The sequence below is a fragment of the Bidens hawaiensis genome, unplaced genomic scaffold, assembly GCF_021521415.1.
Source record: "Bidens hawaiensis isolate Kalapana, Puna unplaced genomic scaffold, B.hawaiensis_p1.1 tig00016363_1, whole genome shotgun sequence".
Taxonomy (NCBI): domain Eukaryota; kingdom Viridiplantae; phylum Streptophyta; class Magnoliopsida; order Asterales; family Asteraceae; genus Bidens; species Bidens hawaiensis.
Window position 1 is genome coordinate 250,251 of NW_027492499.1, and position 16,324 is coordinate 266,574.

General features: G+C 35.7%; 1 pseudogene across 1 annotated transcript; it reads left to right on the forward strand.

Annotated features, from left to right (window-relative positions):
• The first annotated feature begins 2,441 nt into the window (after positions 1–2,441).
• On the forward strand, positions 2,442–7,004 carry LOC143551321 (peptidyl-prolyl cis-trans isomerase CYP37, chloroplastic-like; annotated as a pseudogene). The gene is made up of 12 exons (XR_013138478.1): positions 2,442–2,662; positions 3,413–3,674; positions 3,754–3,840; positions 3,925–4,020; positions 4,100–4,199; positions 4,494–4,542; positions 5,233–5,335; positions 5,401–5,451; positions 6,164–6,322; positions 6,411–6,541; positions 6,743–6,873; positions 6,961–7,004. The product of XR_013138478.1 is annotated as a peptidyl-prolyl cis-trans isomerase CYP37, chloroplastic-like (transcript).
• Positions 7,005–16,324: the final 9,320 nt, after the last annotated feature.

Here is a 16,324-nt window from a genome sequence, read left to right on the forward strand (position 1 = left end):
CCGTGCATATCACATCTGCCCAGGCACACATATGCTCGCGCATCACATATGCGCGCAACGCATCAGCGCGCGGCGCATATCACATGCTCGTGCATATCACATCTGCGCATGAAATATCTGCGCGTGAGAATAAAGAGAAGACCTCGCGCATCCTCAGGGTGGGCGCATATCATACGTGCACATAATCAACGTCGTCCTTATCCAAATCAGGATTAGGGCAACCTTGATTGTGCACATCAGACAACCTTCCAGAAGGCATCTTTTTAAGGAGAAAGAATATGCTGATGTTGACAGCTGCCAAATGAAAGGTCGACAACTCAGCATGACACATGTGTTACCACGTGATTACAACCAACGAGAAAGCGCCAGGTGTCCCAGAGGACACGTGGCGCAGTGCGATTGGAGGAGGCCAACGAGGTTGAGCCCAATCAGTGGAAACCCTAGCATTATAAATACAGCATCAACTCCACTTTGATGACACATTCATACTCAATCATTGACAGTTACAAGCAGTGATATCACATTCAATCATATTGAATTACATTCACTCACAATCAGTTACATACAAACACACAGTCTCACAATCAGAGGGTATTGAGCTATTCAGCAATACCCTTGAGATTCCTTTACACACATTATCATCTTCTCCACAATATACTGATTCTCACGCCGGAGGGTTACCCCAAAGAGGACCCCTCTGTCCCTTTCTGAGGGGTAAGTAACGGCGCTGTTCATTTTGTAGGTGGAAGAACACAGATCCAGAAGAACCATCGGTGAAATAGTATAGTCACACCCGAGGAAAGTAGATCTGCTACCAGTGAGTAGATCCACGTTTCTTCACAATAAAAACGCACGTAATTCAAAAATGTTTTGAAAAAAAGATTAGTACAATCTCTCAAACCAATAGTAATAGCTCTTATCCTTTCTAACTAAAAGATAACTTTAGACATGTTAAACTTATTGATTTCTTGAACTCTATAAGAAAATTAGTTTTAGAGCCCATGTCACACACGATATAATTCAAATTATAAAATTATAAGTAAAACAAATAATTATATAGCGTATATGAAAAAAAATATATTACATTTATACTTGTATCTTTACAATATGTACATAAATTGATTTTATTAATATCACAAAATGATTTTTTTTAAATGAACTTAATAAAAAAATGTCTGTGCAAAATTGTACCCAAGAATGTTTCTTTCTATTGAAAAATTCATTCTCGGTGTCATATATGTATAATTGAAAGAATTTTGGTTATGAACCATACTTCTCATACGATAGTAGTTCTAACCACTCAGTTTAAATACAAAAGATGTGTTACCTTTATTGATATATTTATCAATTTACCACCCATCAAAGGAGCGTAGGATATTAAATTGTAGCAATGGATATTTTTCAAGAACTATGTTTTTCTGAGCTACATCATAAAAAAGATTTTGATAAGTTTCAGAGGGATTCTCGACTTTGTCATAATGACAACATAAAAAATAACATATTAACCCATTCAGTTTTGTGAACATTTTGTTTCATTTGAGCATAGTTTTACATGGCATGCTTCCTATACAACGTTTTGATAACCATTGAAGGAAAAATTAATGTTGACATAAATATTTCAAATTTGATAAAAGTTAGAAGCATTGATAGGCATGAGGGTGGCATGTCGAAAACATTCTCAATCTTTTCTTAAATTTTAATAATTAAGGAAAAAATAGTCAATTTGTCAAATCCCGAACCTTTTGATTATTTCAAAAAATGCCCTTAAAAATAAACTTGAAACCCGAATCATGTTTAAAATTCTAACGTTCATACTTTTGACATTTTAAAGTCAACACTTTAAACCCATAACAAATTTGACGATAAATCTATTTTGCATTCTCAAAATTTTAAAAATACTCAAAATTTTCATTTTTGACCCGTAACAAATTTTGAACTAAATGTAGTTAACTTGTACCAAACAATCTATTTACCAACTTTTAACCCATAAAATCAAATTTAACTTCCACAAAAAACCCGAAACAGTTTCATTTGAGAAACATGATTTTTTGTTGATTTTTGGAATTCACCAAGTATCGTGAAATATATAGTAAAATAATATGTTAATATTTATATTTATAAAAATATATAGATATTATATAAATATAGTGTAAAAGGAAAGTGAATAATTATTGATTTATTACATATATTAGATTTAGAGGGAAAAAAATTGTGAGAATTAACCAAAATATGACAAGTGTCACATTTATTATTACAGCTTATAAGGACTAAATATAATAAATATGCCATAGCTTAGTTCCCTCACGATAAATTTGGATGAGATAAACATAAACTAGATGCAGTTCCACGCTGTTGTCAATGCCTTGCTGACGTGTCCCAATAAAAAAACAAGCAAACAAAATAGAACCACAAAACAACCAACTGCGGTAAACCGGAATAGATAGGATTTGGATGATGACGGTGCTACCCGCCAAAACCTCCTGCAACAATTTGCTGCCCATGGCCGTCCCGTTATCTTCTCCAACCAAACTCACCGTTAATGCTTCAATTAACCTCTCGGTTTCCAATCGATACCGTCCTTGTTCCCGCTTAATACAAGTCCACTGAAATCGTTTCAACCGAAGGTTGTTACCTGCATTTTGTCAAAACTGGAGCATTCAACGATTAGTATGAGTTTTAATTTCACTAGTGCTGTTACTTGCTATCGTTGTGTGGTGTTGAAGACGAATTGTCTGTTGATTGTTTATGCAATGTAGATTAACCGTTTACAATGCGGTTTCTCGATAGAATAACACGCATTTCATAATTAGGTCAAAGTTAGTTTAGATTTTACTTTTAGGTATGCATTTTTGTCAAAGTTAGAGCATCCAACGGTTACTATGACGACTACCTACACTAGTGTTGTTATCGGTGTATTACGCGGTGTTGATTAATCGTTTTTGATTCAGTTTCGCATTACAATATGATAGAATAACATGCATTTCGTAATTAGGCAGAAAACACATTTAGTATATGGATTCGATTTCGTTTCAGTGGTTTATATTCGTAATCAAGTCAAAGTTAGTTTAGATTTTTTTTCAGGTATGCATTTTTGTGAAAGTCAGAGGATCCATCGGTTAGTGTGAGTTCTATTAACACTAGTGGTGGTATCGGTGTGTAGATTTGAAGACGAATCATCGTTGATAGTTTACGCAATGTAGATCAACCGTTTTATGATGTTGTCTCATTGCAATCTAATATAGTAACATGCATTAGGCATAATATACAATTAGGGTATGAATTTGATTCCATTTCAGTGGTCTAGATTTGTAATCGGATAAAGTTAGGTTAGATTTTACTTTAGGTACGCATTTTGTGCAATTCCCAAATGTTTCAAATTCTCCCAGTTTTACTAGCTGGACTTTGTCATGTAGGAATGTTCAGATCACCAAAAAACCGAAACCAAATTATGTATGCCAGTTTTACAGCGTGGAATTATGAGACTGGGAGCTGCAGTTTCTGCAGTTGCTGTTATCATTCAACTCATATCTCCAGTGTCATTATCCGGATGGGATGCACCGTTTCTTCCACCTGCTGAAGCTGTGCTCTATTCACCGGACACAAAGGTCCCAAGAACTGGAAAATTAGCTTTGAGAAAAGCCATCCCAGCAAACACAAACATGAAAACTATACAGGTCCATCAAACAGTTTTTATCACTACACTTTCTCTGTTTTTATACATCTTATGTTGAAATTTTTCGTGTTTTCTTGTAGAATTCTCTGGAGGAACTGTCATACTTGCTAAGGATTCCTCAGAGAAAACCTTATGGAATGGAGGGCAATGTAAAGAAAGCTTTAAAGGTTGTTAGTTACTCACCTTTAGACATCTTGATAATGAAGATTGACCTAATTCTTATTTCTCGTTGTTACATATTCCTTGATCAGATTGCAGTTGATGAAAAGGAGTCTATTTTGGCAAGCTTACCAGCTGATCAAAAGGAAAAAGGGTTGGCAATTTATGCATCTCTTACTGATGAGAAGGTACTTTGCAAGACAATGTGCCAAAAGATACACATAAGGTTTTACCACAGGTTCTAGAACAATGCTTTTGGGCTTGCAGGGTGAATTGCAGACTCCGCTTAGATATATAAAGGATAAGGATCCAGATAGAGTATCAGTAGCTCTTGCATCGTCACTTGATTCTATTAATTTAAAGAAAAGTTTAGATTACATCGAAACAGAAGGCGAGCGGGCAACAAGCTGCGCCGCTACCCCTTTTGAATCGCAAAACCCAATCTTTTAAAAACTATATTTGCTGATTAGAGCTCCTACAAGTACGTTGCAAGTAATACAAATAGTTATCAGGTTGTGCTTTTTGGTAAACAATGTTGGACTTTTTGTGCTTTGTTGAAAATAATGTTGACTTTTTTGTATTAGTTAATTCCCAGTTTGATAAACTCTGAATAGGCAAATTCAATCCATTTTTAGATATTGCAATATTTTGTTTTTGACAGGCTCTTGGGCTATCTTTTTTGCTGCTGCACAATATTCAAACTATCCCAGGTAAAAAGTTCACTTAGGGCGTGCACGTTTCATAGAATGAAATGGAATTGGAATTGGAATTTGCATAGGATTTGGAATTGGAAGGAATTGAAATCCAATTCTATTTTTAATGTGTTCGTTTGACAAATGAATTGGAATCTATCACCACAAATGAATTGGAATCGTTTTTTTAATGAGGATAATGGCGGAAACATTTTAGTTATTTTAGATTTTTTGTTTTTTTATTAATATTTTGAGTTACGAATTTTTTATTTTTTTTTAAGGGGTTTTCTATTAAGATAAAAAACCCCTCAAAAAAATATTAAAAAATAATAATAAAAAATTCGTAACTCAATATATAAATCAAAAACAAAAAAAAATAAAAAAAATTAAAAGGTTTTATTCGTTGTCCTTGTAAAAAAAAGATTCTAATGAATTTTCTTGAAATCCTCCACATTTTGGAAGGATTTGAAATCCCTTTGTTTAAAGGAATTTGAAGGAATTGAATTCCAATTCCAATTCTTTGACAACCAAACACACCATTTTGGATTCCCACGAATTAAGATTCCAATTCCAACGAAACAAACACGCCATGTCATGGGATTTTAATTCCAATTCCTTTGAATTCCCACAAATTCTGTAAAACGAATGCACCCTTAGATTTTTCCATTTTCTTCATCTTTATTCTTTTTTTATATTTATATATTTTAGGCTCACGAGGAGAGCGGTTGTCGAATTTGTGGTTGAAAAAGGAGATGGTTCAATGTTTACTCCACAATCTAGTGGTGTACCAATAAAAACTGCTAAAATCCAGGTGAGCTGAACCTTAAACATCCTATGTTGTTTTGTGACCTCAAATAATCATTCCTCTATTCACATGTTGTTTTAGACGGATATTCAGCACCACTAACAGGAAATTTTGCAAAACTGGTAATGTAGTGTGACAATACGTCATCTATTTAACCTTGTTTCTAACTTCATTAATCACTTAAACTTCATGCAAATGTAATGAATGGATATTTTAATAAGAACTGGAATACGGGCCTGTAAACGATCATTTTACTTTAACCGAACATGAACAATTAAACGAATGGATTTTTTGTTCATGTTTGTTTGTTAAGAAAGTGAAAATGTTCGTGTTTATTTATGTTGGTTCATTAACATTCTAAACGAACACTTCATTTATATAAACATACATAAAAACCATAAATGAACTCACTCAAACGAACATAATTGAAAAAATAAACATAAACAAACAATCATAAACAAATTAAAGTCTAATACATAAAGTATACAATAGTGTCAAAAGTTAATAAACGAACGTATATGAACAAACATAAACGAATGTAAGTAAAAGAACATATATGAACGAACATATATGTGTGTAAGTAAAAGAACATATATGAACGAACACAAATGTAAATGAACGAATGAAACATCCGTTCATCTTTGTTAGTTTAATTAAATAAACAAAAAACTTTGTTCATGTTCATTCGTTTATTAAATAAATAAACATAAACAAACTTCCCAGTTCCCACCAAACAATTCACAAAAGGTTCACTGAATGTTTGGTTCGTTTACAGGCCTACTTGAAAATAATTATAACTTTAGAGCAAAAAGGATAAGCTAAGTGATTGTTCAGGTAATTGATGGAGCCTATGACGGGATGAAGCTAAAATGCACAGACCAAGCGATTCTATCAAACAGTGCGATTGACAAGAGCATAGGTTACAGTGTTCCTCTAGAGATAATGCCATCCGGACAGTTTGAGCCGCTGTATAAAACAACTTTAAGCATACAGGTTGGTAACTGGTTCTTGTTTGGTCAAAAGGTCAATGTTTCTTTCTATACTTGTTTTTCAATAATGTTTCACGTTTACAAAATGGAAGGATGGAGAGCTGCCTGCGCTTCCGTTATCTGTCTATGGCGTAGTTGCTATGGCCCACGATGACGTGTCTGAGGAATACTCGTCTCCAAATCAGTTTTTCTTTTATCTTTATGATAAAAGCTACGTGAGTATATAAAATAATCGGAATACTGTTTATATTTCCTAAATTATGAATTTGTATTTTGTGTATGATTAACACTTGATTATGATTGTTCAGGTAATTGATGAATTTGTTTTCTGTATTTGGGCATGTCTTTTAAACCTTTTTTTCTCTTTGTATTTCATGAAACTTAGAGATAAAAAGTTTTATAACCATAAATCTACATATAAAACTAATAACTTAATTAAAGCGCATAGATACACAACTACCGGAAGATATGTTCTTCCTCAGATCAAGACCGGGGATGTGGTTCGTTCTGCAAAGCTAATTGAAGGTCAAGATAACCTTGTATTGCAGCTGAAAAGTAAGTTACTATTTTTTTTAAGTTTTAGTTTATTATTATACTCTACTTTACAATTATGTTTTATTCATTTTGGCTTGGTTTGTGCAGTGCATAAGTTAAAGTTTCAAGAGCCTTGCATGCCAAACTTATAGGAACAAAATCGAAACGTGTAAATTTGAATTTGAACATTAATCGACAAAGAGGTTTAACTCGATTATAGAGTTGATATACGATATTTCATGTATGATCCTTCTTGGTGGTCACAATGACCAGCTTCAGTTATTGCAAATTGTTGATGACATATTTGCTTTGACCTCTTAGTTCTTTTTATTAATTCTATATAACAAAGTAACCATTTGACTATCTATACCCTCGTATATATTATAAACATCAAGCAATTGGTAAGTTTTGAATGCGGACTCTTTTCAAGTATGGATGAGCAAATGGTATGGCGTAGTAGGGGTGTAAATGAGCCGAGCTACTCGAGATCGGCTCGTTAAAAAGCTCGACCGAGTCGAGCTTAATTGAGCCCGAGCCCGAGCTTGAGCCTAAAAATAAGCTCGTTTAATAAACGAGACCGAGCCCGAGATTCACTTATCGAGCTTGAGCCGGCTCGCGAGCCTAAACGAACCTATCATTTATATAATTTTTTAAAATATATATTAAGAATTATTAATTAATATATATAATGTTATGAAAATATAAATAAAAGTAACTAAATAATATATATTATTTTATACATAAAGTTATAATAGAAAATAATATATAAAAATAATAATGAGTATATAAAAAAGAGTTAGATATATAGTAAACGAGCCGAGTCCAAGCCGAGCTCGAGCTTGAAAATCTACTCACGATCCGAGCTCGAGCTTTGAAAATAGAGCTCGAAACGAGCTGAGCTCGAGCTCTGTGTAAGCTAAACGAGTCGAGCTCGAGCCTAGTTGAGCTCAGGCTCGGCTTGTTTGCACCTCTAGGTATCAGTACCAAGTGTTTAAGATTGGGAAATTCGGGATCTGGGCCAGTTGGTACCGGTATTTACCGAAATTTTGCCTACGGGCTACGGGATTGGTACTGTACCAGTACCGAACAAGCATTTTTGATACTGGTACCGTTACCAAGTTTTTAAGAAATTCGGAATCGGTACTGGTCGGTACCGGGTTCCGTACTGTCGGTACCGAACCAACATTTTCGATACTGGTATCGGTACCAAGTTTTTAAGAAATTCGCGATCGGTATTAGTCAGTACCGGTATGGTACCAAACTCATCCTTATTTTCAAGCCTATATCACAAACAAACCATGTAAACGACAAAAACAAATATTCTTTTGGTATCTCTATGGTTTTAACAACATTCTTATGACCATTGATACGCCAACAACATACTTGAGCTTTTTTGTACGTCACTTTAGAAAATATTCGGTGAACAATGTCTCTTGACTATCAAATACATAAAATAATAAATGACAAACATGTATATTTTTTAGCGATGTCATGTGATTCCTAATACATGGATCCACTTGTATATCAAAAATGATGTATTTTTTTGTTTGTATATATTTACGTAACGACTAGTTTAATGGTTATATTTTTTAACGGCTAGTTTCTTACGATTTTATTATCTAGTTTTACCACACTTAATTCGAATAAAAAAACATGGCAAGAAGTCCTAGGAAAAAAAATAACAAGAAGTCATTTTAAATTATGTAATTTTTTTTGTTTATCTATTTGTTATATTTTAGTTAATCTACTTTTTATTAAAATTTTCTTATATTGTTATTTATTTAAATAAAAATTAAAAAAATAAAATATTTTATAATTTTCTTATATTGTTATTTAGTAAACATACAGTACCAACGTGTTCTTTGGTTTATCATAACCATTTTCAAAGTAAGGAAGAGTACATGGATATAGTGGGATATATGGTCAAGTTTATTTTGATGCTAATATGGTAGATTTAATGATTTCACAAACGGATGAAACAATGTTAGTCACAGATATGTGACTGGAACAGAAAAAGTATTGTGTGACCATCTGTTGTAAGTGTCCTAGTTGTGAGTGGCCATTCGTTTGTAAGAGTCACAAAGGGAGAAAAATAATCGATTATAAGAGTCATCGGTGGGTGACCATCCGTTGTAAGAGTCACATGTGTGAGTGATCATTCAATTGTAAGTGTCGCAGGGGGTGAAAATAATCGGTTGTAAGAGTCACTGGTGGGTGACCATCCGTTGTAAGAGTCACATATAGGAGCGGCCATTCGGTTGTAAGGGTCACAAGGGGGTGGTGAAAATAACCGGTTGTAAGAGTCACTGATGGGTGACCATCCGGATGTGAGCATTCGGTTGTAGGAGTCACAAGGGTGCAATGACACTCGAACCCGGAAATGCAAAAAGTATGAAAGGTTTAACATTGCAATGGGAAGGGGCGTAATAACACTCGAACCCGGAAATATAATAAGTATGAATGGTTTAATATTTCAATGGGAAGGGGTGTAGTGACACTCGAACCCAAAAATGCAATAAGTATGAATGGTTTAATATCGCAATGGGAAGGGGTGTAGTGACACTCGAACCTGAAAATGCAATAAGTATGAATGGTTAAGGCATGTTATAGACTAAGCCGAACCAAATAAAAAGGAAACATCGTTTATGTCCATAAATGATTGAAAGGATGTCGGTGGAATCATCGTATATGCAATCTGGCCACCTGCTAATATTAGAGGGGTGCAAATCTGGATACCTGCTAATATTAGGGGACTGCAAATCTAGACACCTGCTAACTTTAGCAGAGTGCAACAATATGCACTTGTAGTGCGAGAGAGATAGTCAACTGACCCGGATTCAACTCGTCAGTCGTCATGCTATGCAACGAGTTCGTTCCAAAATCCGTCGCGCTACACGGCGAACAAATTTTATGATTTACTATTTCACACTTTGGAGTCGATGACTCGTTTATATAATAAGTTGCTAAATGTTTTATGATGGTAAATATTAAGTAACTAAAAGCTTATGGTACCGGAAGAAGCTCAAGTCGTGATGCGACCAAACATAAGAATCGTCTTCATTGCTTCCGCATTTTTGTTAAGCTTAATACTATATTTATGGATGTTAAACATTGTTAAGTTGCTGTCACTTATGTTGGTCAACCAAAAAAAATAGATGTATATTTCTATCTGTTTAAGGTTATTTTTCAAGGGTATTACACAATTTGAGAACAACGTTAAATCTCGATTTAACTTTCCCTAATAAGAATGCGCAACAAAAGCGCACTGACAACACTATTTACTTATTTATATTTTAATGGGTTTTATGTAAGATCATTCGCAACAGGTCATATGTATTTATGTGAATGAGTTCTCTATATTATATGGAGTAATTACAAGTGGTTGTGAGTATAAAAGAGAAGAATTTACTATTCATGTGAAAATTTGAAGAAATATTGTTCACACTGTATGACTTTTTAATATTTTTTTTGAAAGTGATTATGAGTGTAAGAGAGATAAAAGGTAATAACAGAAGTATAAAAAATATTATTTAATTAAAAATGATAGACAAAACATATTTTTTATGTAATTATAAAGATTTAGATAGAAAAACTATAAGAATGCTCTAATAACCTGAATTGATTGCCTCAATAAATGAAAATAATGTAAATTTATAATTTTAAGTATTAATAAGTAGAAAAATAATTTTTTTTCTCTGCTTACACCGGTCTATTCATGTCACCTCTAAGGCTCCAATAACTAGTCGTGCCTGGGTAAATGTGGGTGACATGATTTTTGTTTTACCGTCATACAAAATTTCCGAACATATCCTTTTATACAGGTCTATTAACAAATATTCGATTCTAAGAGCATTCTCAGCCAATCCCTTAAAATTCTGTGAGGGAGATTTTCAAATTATATTATAGGTTTAGAGTAGTTGTGAGTGGAGGATAGAAAAAAGATAGTGATTTTTTGTAAATTTAAAAAAATTTTGTTTGCCCAAGTTTATTTTTTTAGTATTTGTTAAAAGTAGTTGTGAGCGGAAGTGATAGGAAATATACTGATGAATGTATAAAACGTATTATTTATACTATAAATAATACGCCATTGATGGACAAATTAAGACAAATACTTTTTAAGTAATTTACAAATTGTAATGCATAAGGTATATTTTTTATAGCATGTAAGATAGGAACAAACTTGCCCATTAGAAAATATGCCTAGAAATAGTTACAACATTATCTCCTCAACTTATTCAACTTTTGTAAATTTAAAAAATAGTTACAACTTTAAACCTTCATCTTTACCATATATTCCTTTTAATTTTAATTGTAAACCAACTACCCACCAACGATTTTCCATCGGATGTAACTTTTTCATATGTTAATTTTTTTTTAAAATTGCAACATAAAAGTGAGCATTTTATTGTCTTTAACTTGGGTATGGTATTGCAATAGTTTTTTTCATTAAAAAAATAACATGTTACGTATGGGTGTTCAAAATTCGATTTTACGGTTTCTAAGTTAAACCGCAAGCCAAACCATTGGTTCAACTTTTCGTCATTGAAAATTGAAGCTGAACTGTTGTAATTTTAAACCGAATCATTACAAATGGTTTGGTTTCACACATTGAGCTTCGATAATAAGTTTACCGTCTGGTCCAGTTTTATATGGCCATTTTTTCGGTATAAACCGTAAACTAAACCGTTTGCTATGGTTTTGAAAATCCAGAAACCGGCTGACCAAAAGCGATTATTGATTTAAACGTTTTCAGGTTTTAAACGAACCTTGAACATTCATAATTGTTACATGATTATTAGGATTTTTTTCCCTGTCGCATCACTCGGGCACCCGCCTAGTTTAATTAAAACAGAAGAGTTAAACATAGTGATTTTTTTTGTAATTATAGATACAGAGATGAATAATATACTGAGAATGCTCTAATTGATGAACTTAAAATGCCCCCTCCCCCCCCCCCCCCCCTCTTTTCTTTTTATTTTGACTAACAACTTAAATTAAAAAAATCCCCTAGTTAGAATATCTTAACCATGAGGGAAAAAAAAGTCAAATTTACGTACTAAGTAATAGGTTTATTAACATGCTACCCAATTCAATTTAAATTGCAATTATGAGAAGAAAAACATAAATAAGAAACCAAAATAATAGAATTAAAAAGAAGGTCTTTTTTATCAAGTTTTGAACCAAAAATCGTCTTGTTTCGAGTATTCCAAATAAACCACCAAGTAGTGAAAATAATCACCTCGATTACATCCTTTTTCTTCTGCACCCATCTAGCCGAATCCAACCAGTTCATAATGTTTTTTAGCCCAAGATAGGAAAATCTATCTCTAACCAACGATCTATTGCTATCCATGTCCTATATGCAATGAGATACTTACCAAATAGATGATCCAAAATCTCCGCCAAGTTCAAACAAAGTGAACAAAGGATGCATGAAATATCCACACCTTTGATAAAAAGATTATATCTAGTTGATAATCAATCCATCAATACCGGCCTTTGATAAAAAGTGTCCATGGTAACTTATGAATTTTTTCTTTCTAAACGAGCCATGCTTTAATCTGAAAAACAATCACGTCTTGTATGACTAGATTTCTACGACTCTACAACATACATTTCTTGAATTGTTGGGCAATTCTTGTATCATTGGATAATGAGGGCTTTATTTTTAGGAATAATGTTTAACGAAATGATGTCATTTATCATATGTATTATGCAAATCGTGATTTATTTGTTTGTCATTTGATTTATACTTCAAAGAAGCCAATGCTATTTTTGTCCGTACAAGATGAGATTACTTTTCCGAACGAGCCATGTTTTGATAAACAAACCTATCATTAGCATTGCCTACTTGACTCCATAAATAATAAGAAGTTTTTTAACCCGCACGTTGCAGCACGCGTTTGTTCTAGTGAGTTAAATTGAGGGTGAGTGTACGCGTTGTCTTATAGTTCGTGGCACATGATTCGAATCTATAACAAAACTATACAATTATAATCGCTTGGTATCGTTAACGATAGACTATTTACAAAAGTTTTGATAACAAACACATTTAGTGACTACCAGAAGTAAGAAAATTTTATCTGTTTATATCTTTTGAAAAGCTTAAAGATCTTTGAGGAGTTGCATGTTAAAGTACAAACTTTTTGATAATGTATTTAGCAACATGCTTAATATACGTAGCAAAAATCACAGGTCTTGCTTAGATATTAAACTCCTCTAAAGCACAAAAATCTCTATGCATACCAAGTGAACCAAAATAAGAAAAAAGTTAGAAATATGAGGTTTATATTCAAATTTGATAAATAGTTGATTTGGTGAGTATGTGAAAAAAATGGTTTTTAATAATAATAATAATAATAAAATCATTTATAAGCTACCAAAAACCACAAGATTGCCTCTTTCATTTTTGAGGTGAAGAAAGATCATATCATTTGAGTTGTTTCTTTTTTATTTTTTTTCTCTCAAGTTATGGAGAAAACTAAAAACATATAGGATATGTCTTGTATATATATAAAGATAAACTAGTGATCTCAGATATTAATAAAATCTATAGATATATTATCTATCAGAATAATACGCTTATAAAATCTATTAACAATAAATATTAAAGTGTGTCACTCACTGAAGAAACACTAAGTGAACCCTGGATAGATTATAGATAATCTGGGGGTTAAGTAATGTTTCCCACGGGAATGAGGTCCAGCAGAGAGTTGTTCTTCAGGGGACCTGCAAAACAGACACCGTAAGCTCGTCACTGAGAAGGGGGGGGGGGTTCCTCCTTGTGACCACCCTCCGGCGTGAGAATCAGACTAGATTGCTCTGAATATAAGTGTATATTAAGAGATTGCTAGATAAGATTGAGATATCAGATGCCCTTACCATTCCAAGGTGTTGGAGTATTTATAGCCGAAGGTAGGTTTCCTAGAAGGTACTGCCGGCTGAATAGTATTCCTGTTCCACCAACAGTGGACTACGCACAGGCCATGCTGGTTGGTGGGTAGGCTACGGCCAACAGTAAAGGTCGGCTGTATACTGTTCCTTTACTGCCGGCTACGCACTGTTCCACCAACTGTAGGCTGCGCACGTCCCCTCGTAAGGGTTGGTAAGTAGGCAGCGGCTAATAGTGACAAACAGTACTAGAGGGTGCTCCTCCTCGTATTGTTGTCGGTGAGCTGTCACCCTGTGATTGGTTCATGGGCTGTTCTGGTCAATTTGTCTGTTCCGCCCATACCTTAGTAGGTATAGTACGAAAGACCTTCCAGAAGCATACGGACTGGCTCACTTGGGCGGGAGTATTCCCGCCTTGCTCATTCCTTCATGTGACTACTGAAGTAGCTAATGCCTTGTGCGTGTAGCCTTGCTGTTAGTGCGGGTAGCCTTCCCTGATGGCTTGTATCCGCAGCTGCGGGAACAGGCTGGGTACTTCACCATTGGGAGGCTTTCCCTGCGGGTACAGCTGGCATACTGCGCGTAAGGTTCTTTGAGCATGGTGGGTCCTGCTGGAGCAGTTGGTCATTGCGCAGACGTCCCTGTTCAAGGTGAGTCTTGCGGGTCCAACTGGGCTCTGCTGGGACCTATCTCTTCAAGTCCCCCCAGTCCAATGTTCTTCTCATGAATTATTAATAAGTGAGGTGAACTTTTGGACTTAGCTAGGGGTTTTGAAAAGGGTTTAGTTTTTAGGTTTTCCGTGGTGATTCTTCCCGCGGTTTTCCTCATGTCACGCAGAAATTCCCGACTTTTCTGCTTGATCTTTGGGTATGAAGCGGGTAGGTTTGTAACCTCCTCGCACGCCAGGAGCGTTGAGTCCCATTTGTGTGGATTCTCCATGTGGTCTTGGTAGTTTTCCAACATAGTGATCAATTATGCTAAAACCACCAATTCCATCTTGGAGTTTCAAACAATATAGTTCTCGACGTTCCCGTCATGCGGGGATGTTATTCCCGTTTCCGCAAGCATGGCCCAGAAGATCCTTCTTGGTTTGAATTCCCTGCAGAGTGCTAAGTATGTGAAGGGTTTTGCCTTGACACTGTACCCGCACTTGTCTTACGGTTACTTTATTCCCAAGGTATTCCTGGCGTCAATTCCCTGCGGGTGCTAAGTATGTGAAGGGTTTTGCCTTGACACTGTACCCGCACCCGTGTTATGGTTACTTGGTTGCCGAGGTATACTTGGCTTCAATTCCCTGCGGGTGTTAGGTATGTGAAGGTTTTTGCCTTACCACTGTACCCGCATCCGTCTTACGGTTACTTGTTTGCCAAGGTAAGGGGTATTTTCCCGCTTACTTTTGAATCTTTTTGAATTTTGAATTTCGAAATTCGAAGAGTTGGTGGAAAGATAGGAACAGTCCAAACATCTGAAACGTCGTGCGACGGTTTCTTCTGACTGTGTCAGGACGTGCAGGAAGTTATGGTGACGTGACAGTACATGGTCATTCCAGACGCTTTTTCAGGCGCGTGGGCGCGATTTTTTGGGCGCGTGGCCGCTAAATTAATGGTATGCGTCCTGTCAACAGCTGTTGCCAGCTTGCTTTTTGCCACGTGTCATAGTTTCATTGCACCTTCGTTTTCTCTCTCTTCCGTATTAAATGCATCGCATTAATTTCGATTAGTATATAAAGGGGGAGAGGGTTCTTTGTAATCCACACTTTCACTCTTCTCTTTATCTTTTAAGCGATTTCCGGCGAATACTCATCCTTTTCAGGCAAGCATTCTCCCGAAATCGTTTTCTTCTTCTTTTACAAAATGTCTCGTGATATCGATTCTTCGGCTGATGATAAGAGTACTGCTGGTGAGTGCCAGTGTGCTCTTCCTGGCGATCTATATCGATACGTCGTCAGGAAGTTCATGCTCGAGTCTCTCGAGCCTGAGTTTCCTGAACCCCACCAGACGGTATACGATGCCCCCAGAGGCAAGATCGGGGTTTATGCTGCATTCTTTGTCTATGGGAATCTTAGGTTCCCATTGACAAAGTTTGTTTACCGTGTCCTTGAGAGGCACGGTGTTCATTTGACCGAGTTGCACCCCATGGCGATCGCCAAGATTCGCCACTTCGAGTGGGTGTGCCGGATACTGGGTGTTGAGCCCTACGTTGACCGCCTGATGACCTTCTACACTTGGAGGTGCATCCAGGGGTGGTACACGTTGACAACCCGGATTAAGGGTTTAAAGATCTGCGCGACCGAGCAGAGTCTTCGCGCGTGGAAGAGGGAGTTTTTCTTCATATCCGCTCGTGCCATCCCCATTGCCATGAAATTCAAGAACGGGCAAGCACTTCCCAGCCTTCATGCCTCCAACTATCAGGAGGCGGAATGGTTTGCGAAGATATCTCGGGTCCAATCTCCGGTTTACCGGTTTGCGGAGTCCGGGATGGTGATGCTGGGGATGAGCCGAGTGTGGAAGGCTGCCAATGCGCAAAAGATCCCAATCGTCCTCGAATACGGTTCGAACTCTTTTCCTTACGGTATGCTTCG